The sequence below is a fragment of the Lacerta agilis genome, chromosome 4, assembly GCF_009819535.1.
Source record: "Lacerta agilis isolate rLacAgi1 chromosome 4, rLacAgi1.pri, whole genome shotgun sequence".
In the NCBI taxonomy this organism is placed as follows: domain Eukaryota; kingdom Metazoa; phylum Chordata; class Lepidosauria; order Squamata; family Lacertidae; genus Lacerta; species Lacerta agilis.
Genome location: NC_046315.1, coordinates 2,894,194 through 2,906,952, shown reverse-complemented (window position 1 = coordinate 2,906,952; position 12,759 = coordinate 2,894,194).

The window sequence follows — 12,759 nt, the reverse complement described above, 5'->3', positions numbered from 1 at the left end:
ATCTGCTTCCTGACTCACAGGAAATCCCTGCCTCCCACCCACGTACCCCCCAGCAGCCAAAACAAAACAAACCACCACATTCTTCACCACATAGTTTCAATTGTTTAAGCATGGTGCCCATTAAATCAGCAACACCTGTTTAACTAAAAGCTCTTAAATACTCTTCTCTGTGAATTTCTTTAAGGCCATCCAAGCTGGTCTCCTGTCTCCTGTCTCCTGTGGCAGGGAGTTCCATAGTTCAACTGTGCGCTGCATGAAAAAGTCCTTTCTTCCCTCTGCCCTGAATCTTTGAACATTCGGCTTCTCGCGATGTCCACAAGTTCTGGTGTTACGAGAGAGAGAGAGAGAGAGAGAGAGAGAGAGAAGCTTTTCTCTACCCTCTCTCTCCATTCCATGCATAATTCGCCAACTTCCTATCATGCCACCTCTTCTCTAAACTAAAAAGTCCCAAATGCTGCAACCTTTCTTCCCAGGGGAGTCCCCGGGATTCCAGTGCCATTTTTCTAGAGAAAGAAGTGCCAGAACTCGCCCTGAATTCCTCCCTCCCTTGTTCTCTTAGAATGGCAATAGTGCCCACCTGGGGAGGAAAACCCTTCCAGCATCATTTCCAGGTGCTACTGGAAGGAATTTTTTTAAAATTCCATTTCAGTTGCCCTTTTCTGAAGCCCAGTTTGTTTTCTACTGTTTTGTGAGTTTCGTCTGTTTCTATATAAATGTAACACCAAGGCTTGCCGATTCTCAATGTCTCTGCTCAAACTCTGATCAAGTTTGCAGATGACACCAAATTGGGAGGGGTGGCTAATACCCCAGAGGACAGGATCACACTTCAAAATGACCTTAACAGATTGGAGAACTGGGCCAAAGCAAACAAGATGAATTTTAACAGGGAGAAATGTAAAGTACTACACTTGGGCAAAAAAATTGGAAAGGCACAAATACAGGATGGGTGACACCTGGCTTGAGAGCAGTACATGTGGAAAGGATCTAGGAGTCTTGGTAGACCATAAACTATAATTTTATTTATACCCCGCCCTTCCCAGCCAGAGAACCGGGCTCAGGGCGGCTAACATCAATTAAAATCACAACAAAAAACATAAAAACGATCGATTTAAAATAACAGATTAAAATACAAATTTAAAATTCAATTAAAACTGCAGGTCTCAATTTCAAAATAACCCACCAATAAAAGATGAAGGAATAGTACCACTGTATTCCGCTCTGGTCAGACCTCACCTGGAATACTGTGTCCAGTTCTGGGCACCACAGTTCAAGAAGGATACTGACAAGCTGGAACGTGTCCAGAGGAGGGCAACCAAAATGGTCCAAGGCCTGGAAACGATGCCTTATGAGGAACGGCTTAGGGAGCTGGGTATGTTTAGCCTGGAGAAGAGAAGGTTAAGGGGTGATATGATAGCCATGTTCAAATATATAAAAGGATGTCATCTAAAGGAGGGAGAAAGGTTGTTTTCTGCTGCTCCAGAGAAGCGGACACGGAGCAATGGAGTCAAACTACAAGAAAGAAGATTCCACCTAAACATTAGGAAGAACTTCCTGACAGTAAGAGCTGTTCGGCAGTGAAATTTGCTGCCAAGGAGTGTGGTGGAGTCTCCTTCTTTGGAGGTCTTTAAGCGGAGGCTTGACAGGCATCTGTCAGGAATGCTTTGATGGTGTTTCCTGCTTGGCAGGGGGTTGGACTGGATGGCCCTTGGGGTCTCTTCCAACTCTAGGATTCTAGGATTCTAAAAGAAGGCTGAAAGAGAGTTGGGGGGGTGAGGTTTCCTTGCATGGCAACGCAGGTGGGTTGCAGGTGTCCTGGGGTGTTTTTGGGATCAGCGCAGCATGTCTGCATTCCGGCCTCTCTGCCCCCATGGTGCGCCAGTGAGTACAAAAAGGATAAGACACACCTGACGTTGGTTCTTTCAAGGAGCTCCAGGAACATTTTGTGGGTTGCTGAGCCTTCAAAAGCCAACTTGGACTTCCCCCTTTCCTGGAAGCGACAGAGAAACGCCATTTCTGCTCCTCTCGGTTTTGCTTTACATTTCCGCTGGCATTGCTAAGTCATGGGAAACCCTGAACAAGCTCAGAATGAATGTGATGTCTGTGGGGAAAGACCGCTGGCTCTTTCTCAACTTTTGTGCTGAGCTAGGTTTAGTGCCATTTGAGCTTCTGGTGCAAAGGCTTCCCCCCCCTTTAGGTAAAGGTAAAGGGACCCCTGACCATTAGGTCCAGTCGTGTCCGACTCTGGGGTTGCGGCGCTCATCTCGCTCTATAGGCCGAGGGAGCCAGCGTTTGTCTGCAGACAGCTTCCGGGTCATGTGGCCAGCATGACAAAGCCGCTTCTGGCGAACCAGAGCAGCGCACGGAAACACCGTTTACCTTCCCGCTGGAGCGGTACCTATTTATCTACTTGCACTTTGACATGCTTAAGAAATGCTAGGTTGGCAGGAGCAGGGACCGAGCAACGGGAGTTTACCTCGTCATGGGGATTCGAACCGCCGACCAGCAAGCCCTAGGCTCAGTGGTTTAGACCACAGCGCCACCCGCGTCCCTTCCCCCCCCCCTTTAGATAAGCCCTTTCTCACTCACTGCATTCCTCGCCAGGAGTTCTGGTTTTGTTCTTGAGCTCCGGACTGCAGAAAGTGCTTTTGTCCAAAATGAAGCCCTTAAGCCCACAACTGACCCGGAGTTGGAGCTCCCTGCACTGACTCCGGGGGACTGTTCCCACCTGCCACCCATAGGAGTCAACTCCTAGGGGCCAAGGGGGTTTTGGCCCCCCAATAAAATATTTGTTGTTGTTGTTCAGTCGTTCAGTCGTGTCCGACTCTTCGTGACCCCATGGACCAGAGCACGCCAGGCACGCGTATCCTCCACTGCCTCCCGCAGTTTGGCCAAACTCATGCCAGTCGCTTCGAGAACACTGTCCAACCATCTCATCCTCTGCCGTCCCCTTCTCCTTGTGCCCTCCATCTTTCCCAACATCAGGGTCTTTTCTAGGGAGTCTTCCCTTCTCATGAGGTGCCCAAAGTACTGGAGCCTCAACTTCAGGATCTGTCCTTCCAGTGAGCACTCAGGGCCGATTTCCTTGAGAATGGATAGGTTTGATCTTCTTGCAGTCCATGGGACTCTCAAGAGTCTCCTCCAGCACCAGAATTCAAAAGCATCAATTCTTCGGCGATCAGCCTTCTTGAAATATAAAATATTTGAGCCCCCCCCCAAAAAAAAAGTTGATGGGCATTGCCGTTCAAATGGTGTGAATCCATAGCAGTGACCAGAGGAGGAATAACCACTGGGAGGAGCACAGAGAGAAGAAACGCCCGGGTGCATCTGCATCAGTGAAACTGGACGCCTTCGTCTGCCCCAGCTGCAACCAAACATGTCTCTCCCTTTTCGGTTTCTACAGCCACAGCAGGTGCTATAACTCCCCAACGATTTGACTTGACCCCCTGAAGGCGCACTCCTTCGTTGTCTCCCAAGACAGACAGATGCCAACAACCAGTAGTTTAAAACATAGGAAAAGGATAAATTCTAAAACGGGTAAAAAAGAAAAATCACAACAATTTCCTAACCTATATAGTGCAATAGTGCTTTTGAATTCTGGTGCTGGAGGAGACTCTTGAGTGTCCCATGGACTGCAAAAAGATCAAACTGATCCATTCTGAAGGAAATCAGCCCTGAGTGCTCACTGGAAGGACAGATCCTGAAGCTGAGGCTCCAAGACTTTGGCCACCTCATGAGAAGAGAAGGCTCCCTAGAAAAGACCCTGATGTTGGGAAAGATGGAGGGCACAAGGAGAAGGGGACGACAGAGGATGAGATGGTTGGACAGTGTTCTCGAAGCTACTAACATGAGTTTGGCCAAACTGCGAGAGGCAGTGAAGGATAGGCGTGCCTGGCGTGCTCTGGTCCATGGGGACACGAAGAGTCGGACACGACTGAACAAACCAAAAACAAGAAGAAGTGTGAAGTAGCTGTTGTACAATACTACGGGTTTCATTTCTTTTCTCGCCTTAATAATTAACCTCTGGGAATGTGCAGTCAACCGCCTGCCTTTGTATCCTTAACATGATGTCCGCATTGCTGGGTACTTAATGTCTCTGCCCAAATTGTGCCCGTTGGAGCACTCTGCCCAGCCATCTGCCCACCCACCCACTGATCCTTCCTCCCTTCCTCCCCCTCCTCCGCCTCTTTCTGGGAAACATAGTTCAGCTGCCGCCAACAGTCACGGTGAGCTCAGAGGTTCACTGGCCCTTCCCTTGCCTGGAGCCAGAGTGTCTTCGTAGCCCAGCCATCCTGCTTTGAATCAGTTAATGATGGAAGCCAGCTGTGGAGCCCTTTTTTCCCAATGGAGAGGGGCGGGAAGGGAAGCCCCCAACCCTCATGGATGGCCACGACGGGGACCTGGGCTTTTAAACTTGTTCACAAATGGCCTGACGGTCGAAGGAATTGTGTTACGTTTAGCCTGGAGAAGCGTCAGAAGGGATATGAGAGCCATTTTCAAATGTCTCAAGGGCTGCCCCATGGAAGAAGGAGCAAGCTTGTTTTCTCCTGCTCCAGAAGTAATAATAATAATAATAATAATAATAATAATAATAATAATAATAATTTGTTTATACCCCGCCCATCTGGCTGGGTTTCCCCAGCCACTCTGGGCAGCTTCCAACAGAATATTAAAAACAGAATAAAAAACAGAATAAAAAAGCCAATGCAATTCTGGGCTGCATCAATAGGAGTATAGCGTCTAGATCAAGGGAAGGAATTGTACCACTTTATTCCGCTCTGGTCAGACCTCACCTGGAATACTGTGTCCAGTTCTGGGCACCACAGTTCAAGAAGGATACGGACAAGCTGGAACGTGTCCAGAGGAGGGCAACCAAAATGGTCAAAGGTCTGGAAACGATGCCTTATGAGGAACGGCTTAGGGAGCTGGGTATGTTTAGCCTGGAGAAGAGAAGGTTAAGGGGTGATATGATAGCCATGTTCAAATATATCAAAGGATGTGATATAGAGGAGGGAGAAAGGTTGTTTTCTGCTGCTCCAGAGAAGCGGACATGGAGCAATGGATTCAAACTACAAGAAAGAAGATTCCACCTAAACATTAGCAAGAACTTCCTGACAGTGAGAGCTGTTGGACAGTGGAATTTGCTGCCAAGGAGTGTGGTGGAGTCTCCTTCTTTGGAGGTCTTGAAGCGGAGGCTTGACAGCCATCTGTCAGGAATGCTTTGATGGTGTTTCCTGCTTGGCAGGGGGTTGGACTGGATGGCCCTTGTGGTCTCTTCCAACTCTAGGATTCTATGATTCTATTAAAATACAATAGTCTATTAAACATTAAAAGCTTCCCTAAACAGGGCTGCCTTCAGATGTCTTCTGAAACTCTGGTAGTTGTTTCTTTCCTTGACATCTGGTGGGAGGGCGTTCCACAGGGCAGGCGCCACCACCAAGAAGGCCCTCTACCTGGTTCCCTGTAACTTGGCTTCTTGCAGGGAGGGAACCCCCAAAAGGCCCTCGGAGCGGGACCTCAGTGTCTGGGCTGAACGATGGGGGTGGAGATGCTCCTTCAGGTCTACTGGGCCGAGGCCGTTTAGGGCTTTCAAGGTCAGCACCAACACTTTGAATTGTGCTCTGAAACGTACTGGGAGGATCTGGACTGATGGACATGGCAAGAAAGGAGATCCTGACTAAACATTAGGAAGATTTTTCTGTGATAATTTTTTGATTAAGGTTTTCAGTATTACAACAGATAGATAGATAGATAGATAGATAGATAGATAGATGTAACAAATACAAAATAAGGCAAAGACAGAAAACATAGCTGGCAGAGGAGTGTGTGCCTATCTCCAAGGCAACTGACTAATCTGGAAAATACATATATCGTTGAATAGAAAGAAGTCCAGAAAGAAAGTCTTATCACGTCCATGTTTCTCTGAAAACCAGTCAGAAGAGAAGAGTGGCAGTTGAAGATGATAGACTTTGCAGAACTGTTGAAGCTGGCAGGAAAAAATCCGAATCCTGCATGATCAAATATTCCAAAATGACTGCAGTAAATTCATACGATATCTGAAAGATCATTGTAAGCAATTAACATCGCGGGCAGGGTTGTCTGAAGACTTGTAATGAGAAATTTCCCATCTTTCTATCTTTATTTAAAATCTTGAGATATTTTGCAATGAGTGTAATTAGAATTGGAAAATGTATAAATCACAATGATATAAAGGTTAATTTTGAAAGCCATGAGGAGGTAGGGAAGGAAGTTGATAGGCTCTAAGAGCCAAGGCAGTATAGTGGATAAAGATGATGTGAATGTATAATGTTAAATGGAAAACAAATAAAAATTATATTTTAAAAAAAACCCAGTGAAAGGAACTGATTTAGGTCCTCATGATTGGTAGATGAACGAAGTCCCATCAAACTGCCACAAAAGAGTCCAGTTTGTTTTTTCGAGATAAAAATCCCATGTGCCATGTGAAATTTTCTTGTAAGGCAATGTTTTAGATGCCGTTCCACGAATTTGATGTCCAATAAAATTTTCTGATTTGGAGCATCACGAAATGAGTTACCAACCACAAAAAAATATCAGGAGTTATTTTGATTTGATCTTTACCTTCTGAGGGAATTATGGTTCTGACGAGTTATGGTCAGGTAAATATCTACATCCACAAAAATCAGGGATTTTCTGATAGAAATTGAATCTATTTCATTCCCCCCCCCCCCGCAGCTCTGGCTTGAAACCTAACCAAGGCAAGATTAACGTTCTCCATCCTTGCTAGCAGGTGCCTTGACAAATACACCTGGAAAATTACGTTTGCTTTTAATGGAAGAAAGTTTGATGTGTAAATGAGGCCACCACTTCAGCCCTTCACCACTATAGCCACTTATGCCTAAAATTAAATTAAAAAACAGGAACAGGAACAAGAGGCAGCTTCCCACTTTGATTCAGAGACCGGCTCTTGACCGTCAGACATGCTCAGTGACTTGAACTCATGACAGATTTGAGTCAAAAAGGGCAAAATTATTCCACGGTTGAACTTTGGCCTTCAAACCAGCCGTGTGATTTGCACAGCAATGTATATGGAAATCCGGTAAGGGTTTTTTCTAAAGGACCCGTTTGCATGCTTTGTCTAGGTCAACCATGCAAAATTTGAAATTATGCAGGGTCTGAGTTTTCTGAGGTTGACTGTTAGCTGCAGCAATAGCCTCACTGAAGTGGCCCTTTGCAACTTTTAGCACTAGGTGAGGTGACTGCAAAGGATGTTGTTGTTGTTCAGTCGTTCAGTCGTGTCCGACTCTTTGTGACCCCATGGACCAGAGCACGCCAGGCACGCCTATCCTTCACTGCCTCCCGCAGTTTGGCCAAACTCATGTTAGTAGCTTCGAGAACACTGTCCAACCATCTCGTCCTCTATCGTCCCCTTCTCCTTGTGCCCTCCATCTTTCCCAACATCAGGGTCTTTTCTAGGGAGTCTTCTCTTCTCACGAGGTGGCCAAAGTACTGGAGCCTCAACTTCAGGATCTGTCCTTCTAGTGAGCACTCAGGGCCGATTTCCTTGAGAATGGATAGGTTTGATCTTCTTGCAGTCCATGGGACTCTCAAGAGTCTCCTCCAGCACCATAATTCAAAAGCATCCATTCTTCGGCGATCAGCCTTCTTTATGGTCCAGCTCTCACTTCCATACATCACTACTGGGAAAACCATAGCTTTAACTATACGGACCTTTGTCGGCAAGGTGATGCCTCTGCTTTTTAAGATGCTGTCTAGGTTTGTCATTGCTTTCCTCCCAAGAAGCAGGCGTCTTCTAATTTCGTGACTGCTGTCACCATCTGCAGTGACCATGGAGCCCAAGAAAGTGAAATCTCTCACTGCCTCCATTTCTTCCCCTTCTATTTGCCAGGAGGTGATGGGACCAGTGGCAAAGGATATGGAAACTTAAGCTGCTGTTCTAAATGACGGCCTGTTCTAAAGTGACACAATTGGTTCTGCAGTTTGTTTCTTCTGAACAGGACTCAAGGCCCTATTTTTGGCCCCGAGAAGCCTCCATGTGGCCCTCAATATCTTCAGGAATACATAATACCTGCAAGTTCACCTCAGCCTATAAATGCCTCACCAGCAGAACTGGCTGGGTTACAAGCTCCACCTAAGATCCCTTCCACATTTGTGGGAACTTGACATTTTAGTATGGCATAACAAGAGCAGGGATGCCCCTTCTACCTCACCTTCGTAGACCTGACAAATGTGGGAATGTTCAGGGAGGCAGGAGAGGATATATTGTTTATTAATATCCTTCCTTTTAATGTATTTTAATATTTGTTGGAAGCCGCCCAGAGTGGCTGGGGGGACCCGGCCAGATGGGCAGGGTACAAATAATAAAATCATTATTATTATTATTATTATTATTCCTGACTTGCGCTAGCAAGTTCCTTTACTTACCTTAGCAGAGTTCCACATTCCCCTTTTAAACGCACAGCAGATAGCTGGTTGCAGGCTTGTGTGAGCCTCTCACTATTAGGTTCCTGGTAAGTCCCCTTATATCCCTCTTAAAAGAATAAACGGTCCACAATCTTGTTTATTAAAGTATATAAAAGAAGTTTACTCACACCATCAGTTCACAGTTGAATCCCTGAAGGCAGACTTAAGTTACATGTGGATAATTCCAGTGTCCTCTGTTGGATGAAAGCCAACACAGCATTTCTAGATAAAAAAAAACTGCTCCAACGATGGAGGAAGTCAAAGAGAGAGAGAGAGAGAGAGAGAGACAGTGCTTCGTGACTTGTCCTTTTGTTACCTGGACAGGTTAGGTCACGCCCACCTCTAGTCACATGCAAATGAAGTATGCCCCAGCCAGGAGGAAACAGGAAGTTTTCGACTGGCTGCACCAAACATGTCCGCTCTAGGAAAACAAGGAATGTTGTACTTGACTGCTACTTATGCATCACATCCCACAACAAAGGCCTTGGACCTCATCAGCTGAAAGGGACTTTTCACGCTGCTCAACAAGATAGGGTGCCCCCCCCTAAGCTTCACAAGATTATCATGCCATCCAGTATCTTCGGATGCCTTCCCTTGGAAAAGTCGAGTGAAACAGGGCTGTGTTCTCGCCCCAATGCTCTTTGGCACATTGTTCTCCCTGTTGTTCTCCTGTGCCTTCAGCTCAACTGACGATGGTGTCATTATAAGGGAAAACTGCTCCTTTTCCCTTATGGGGTACCCAATAGCCCGTCCAGAGTCCTTAAGCAGGTTCCTTGCCTGGAGAAGAGAAGGTTAAGGGGGGATAGGATAGCCATGTTCAAATATATCAAAGGATGTCATCTAGAGGAGGGAGAAAGGTTGTTTTCTGCTGCTCCAGAGAAGCGGACAAGGGGCAATGGATTCAAACTACAAGAAAGAAGATTCCACCTAAACATTAGGAAGAACTTCCTGACAGTGAGAGCTGTTGGACAGTGGGATTTGCTGCCAAGGAGTGTGGTGGAGTCTCCTTCTTTGGAGGTCTTGAAGCGGAGGCTTGACAGCTATCTGTCAGGAATGCTTTGATGGTGTTTCCTGCTTGGCAGGGGGTTGGACTGGATGGCCCTTGGGGTCTCTTCCAACTCTAGGATTCTAGGATTCTATGATATCAGAAGCCAACCAGAGAATATTGAGAAGCAAAGCGGCTAGTGAGCCTGATCTTTATTAAACTGTTGCAACAGGGTCCCCACTCGCCACACGCAGGAGGGAGGAGAGAACCCAGAACAAGGGTGAGCAAGCCCTTATATAGACTTTTGAAATGGCCCACCCTGTAGCCCAAGACCCAACCCCCCCAAAAAACAACATACATACATCGCAGAAGGAGGCAGTCAACAGCAGAAATCCTGTCTGCCATGATACCTGATAATGGTCACTGATTGCATTACCTGGGCAGACCGGCCATTCTTTTGTGATGGTTAATACTTTATTCCTGAATCCCAGGTCACAGGCTCACCCTATTCATACACAAACACACCCTTAAGACAGGATTTGCGAGCAAAAAGACAATGGGAAGGCTTTCCCCATTTTCCTCCCTACTGCAGAGGAATATTTGAGGCCACTGGGAATCAAAATGGCTTCTGTACTATTTCAGACACGTGTTTTATATACTTACCGGTATGTATGTGTTTGCCTTGTAAATTTACGAACATTTAATTTATACATTTGAGACCTTAAATTCTTATGAGTGTGTACATCCATACGAGGAGAGGCAGGGGGTCTGCAAATCTACGTTCCCAGGCGAAAGTGTGGCAGATTCTTATCTGAGAGATGTTGCTTGCACATGGATGCAGCCTTGACAGCACACTCCGAGGAAGCTCAGCATAGGCTCATCACGGCTGCTGGGAGGAGTGCAGAGAGATGAAACATCTGCTGCATCTGCATCTGTACAAACAGACACCTCCTTCTGCCCTGGCTGCAACAAAAATGTCTCTCCCCATCTGTCTTGTTACGGAAATTATTGGGGGGGGGGTCACCTAAGCAAAGTCTGCTCCCGAGCAAACTCATTGGGGTATGGAGTGATGCCCTTAAGGGGACCCATCTCTCTGCCGTGATCCAGTAGGCGAGAGACCACTACACAGGGAAATGCCTCAGCAGGTAATCTCTGGGTGCTTCAGGAAGCCACTGGGCTAATATCCCTCAGCTGGAATCCCATTGTTCTCTCCCAGATATCAAGGTATCCTTGCCAATACTTAGCACCCATTCACATTGGCTCAGGGCTATCTCCCTGATATTGCTCTGCTTCCCCCATATGCTAATCTTGTTTTTCCTGTTTTTTCCTATATGTCAATCATGTATAACCCTTCCCTTTCATGATGTAGTGATGATGTAGTAATGATGTTTCCAAACTGTATTCTGGGATATGATAGGAGTTTTTAAAAGTTCTTGTAACGCTGCTCTCGGGGTGCAGTTTGACTGTAACCTATTGCGCAATAATAAACCCTGTCTTGTCCTTGCTCCAGTGGCTGGACTTCTTTTATTTAACTCCGCAGAAACCAGTGGGCCTATCCCTAAGGGCCAGGTGGCTGGGCAGTTCCACACCTGGGATTTTCCGTTACAGTCTCTACAGTCACACAGGCACTGCAACTCCCAATGGGAAACAAAATAGGAAATTCTTTCCAGTAGCACCTTAGAGACCAACTGAGTTTGTTCTTGGTATGAGCTTTCGTGTGCATGCACACTTCTTCAGATACCACTTCTTGCATGCACACGAAAGCTCATACCAAGAACAAACTCAGTTGGTCTCTAAGGTGCTACTGGAAAGAATTTCCTATTTTGTTTCCTATTTTGTTTCGACTATGGCAGACCAACACGGCTACCCACCTGTAACTGTAACTCCCAATGGTTTGACTTCACACCCAAAGGGGAAGTCTCCACCTCCATTGGTGAACAAGACAGGTGGTTGAGCGACTTTTTAAACACTTTTGCCTGGCCCTTCTTGCAAGGAATTCAGGGTGACGTGGGTGGTTCTTCCTATCACCAGCAGCTTTACCCTCACAATGGCCCTGTGAGGTAGGCCAGGCCAAGGGACAGGAGCTGTCCCAAGGCGGCCCAGTGAGTCCCATGGCTGAGAGCGGAATTTGCACCCAGGTGCCCTCAGTCTTGATCTGCATCGGTGAGCCTTAAAAGAAGGCATACCAGTTACAGGAACTGGGAAGCAAGCGGTCACCAGTTTGCCCGCAAAGCACAGTCATGATGAGTTAATCCAGATTCCCAGTAATTGCAATACTGATAATGAAAATCTCTCTTCCCATTTCTCCAAAGTGCTAGGAAGCTCTGAGTTGAGTCCCACAACTCCAGAAATAAGCACTGCCTAAAATAATAAAAATAAAAACAATAAAAACAGGAACAGGAACAAGAGGCGGTTACCCACTTTGATTCAGAGACTGGTGCTTGACTGTCAGACATGCTCAGTGACTTGAACTCATGACAGATTTGAGTCAAAAAGGGCAAGATTATTCCACTGTCGAACTTTGGCCTTCAAATAGGGAGTTGCTGCAATTTTGGTCAGCAAGGGGGCATGATCCTGAGGAGCCCACAAGCAGTTTCCATTACACGTCCTAGTGCTTGTGCTTCAGTCGATCACACCACAAAAATCACCATGAATAATTACAGTGTGAGTGTGCGTGAGACTTGTATCCTGTCCTAATTTCGCTTGCCCTGGGAACTCGGGGTGCGTGAACATCAGACCAAACCTGCCCCTTTTACAAATCCTTCAAGTCCTGTCTTAAGGCATAGCTGTCAAGTTTCGGATTTGAAAATAAGGGATCAGCACCCTCACCTGTCCCGGGGACAGTCTACGGTTCTCAGGGACAGTCCACGCCGCGGTAATCCCCCCCCCCCAGGCTACAAATTAATTTACACCAGGAAAGAGCTCCCAGGAAAGAGAAATCAGGGCAGAGAAAAGAAAGAACTTATTCACGCAGCACACGGTTAACCTCTGGAACTCCCTGCCACAGGGAGCAGCGATGGCCACCAACTTGGATGGCTTTAGAAAAGGATTAGGCAAATTCATGCAGGAGGAGAGGACCACTGATGGCTTCTGGCCAGGTTGGCTCTGCTCTGCCTCCAGTTAGGGGCAGCAATGCTTAATCTGAGCACCTGTTGCCAAGAAACATTCGTCTATTTTATCTTCTTTATATATCTGTCTGTCTGTCTGTTATTAGGTATTTATATTCCACCTTTTTCTCCATGGAGCTCCCTGGTCCTAGTCCTCATTTAATCCCCACAACAGTCCTGTGAGGTAGGCAGGCAGGCAGGCAGGGA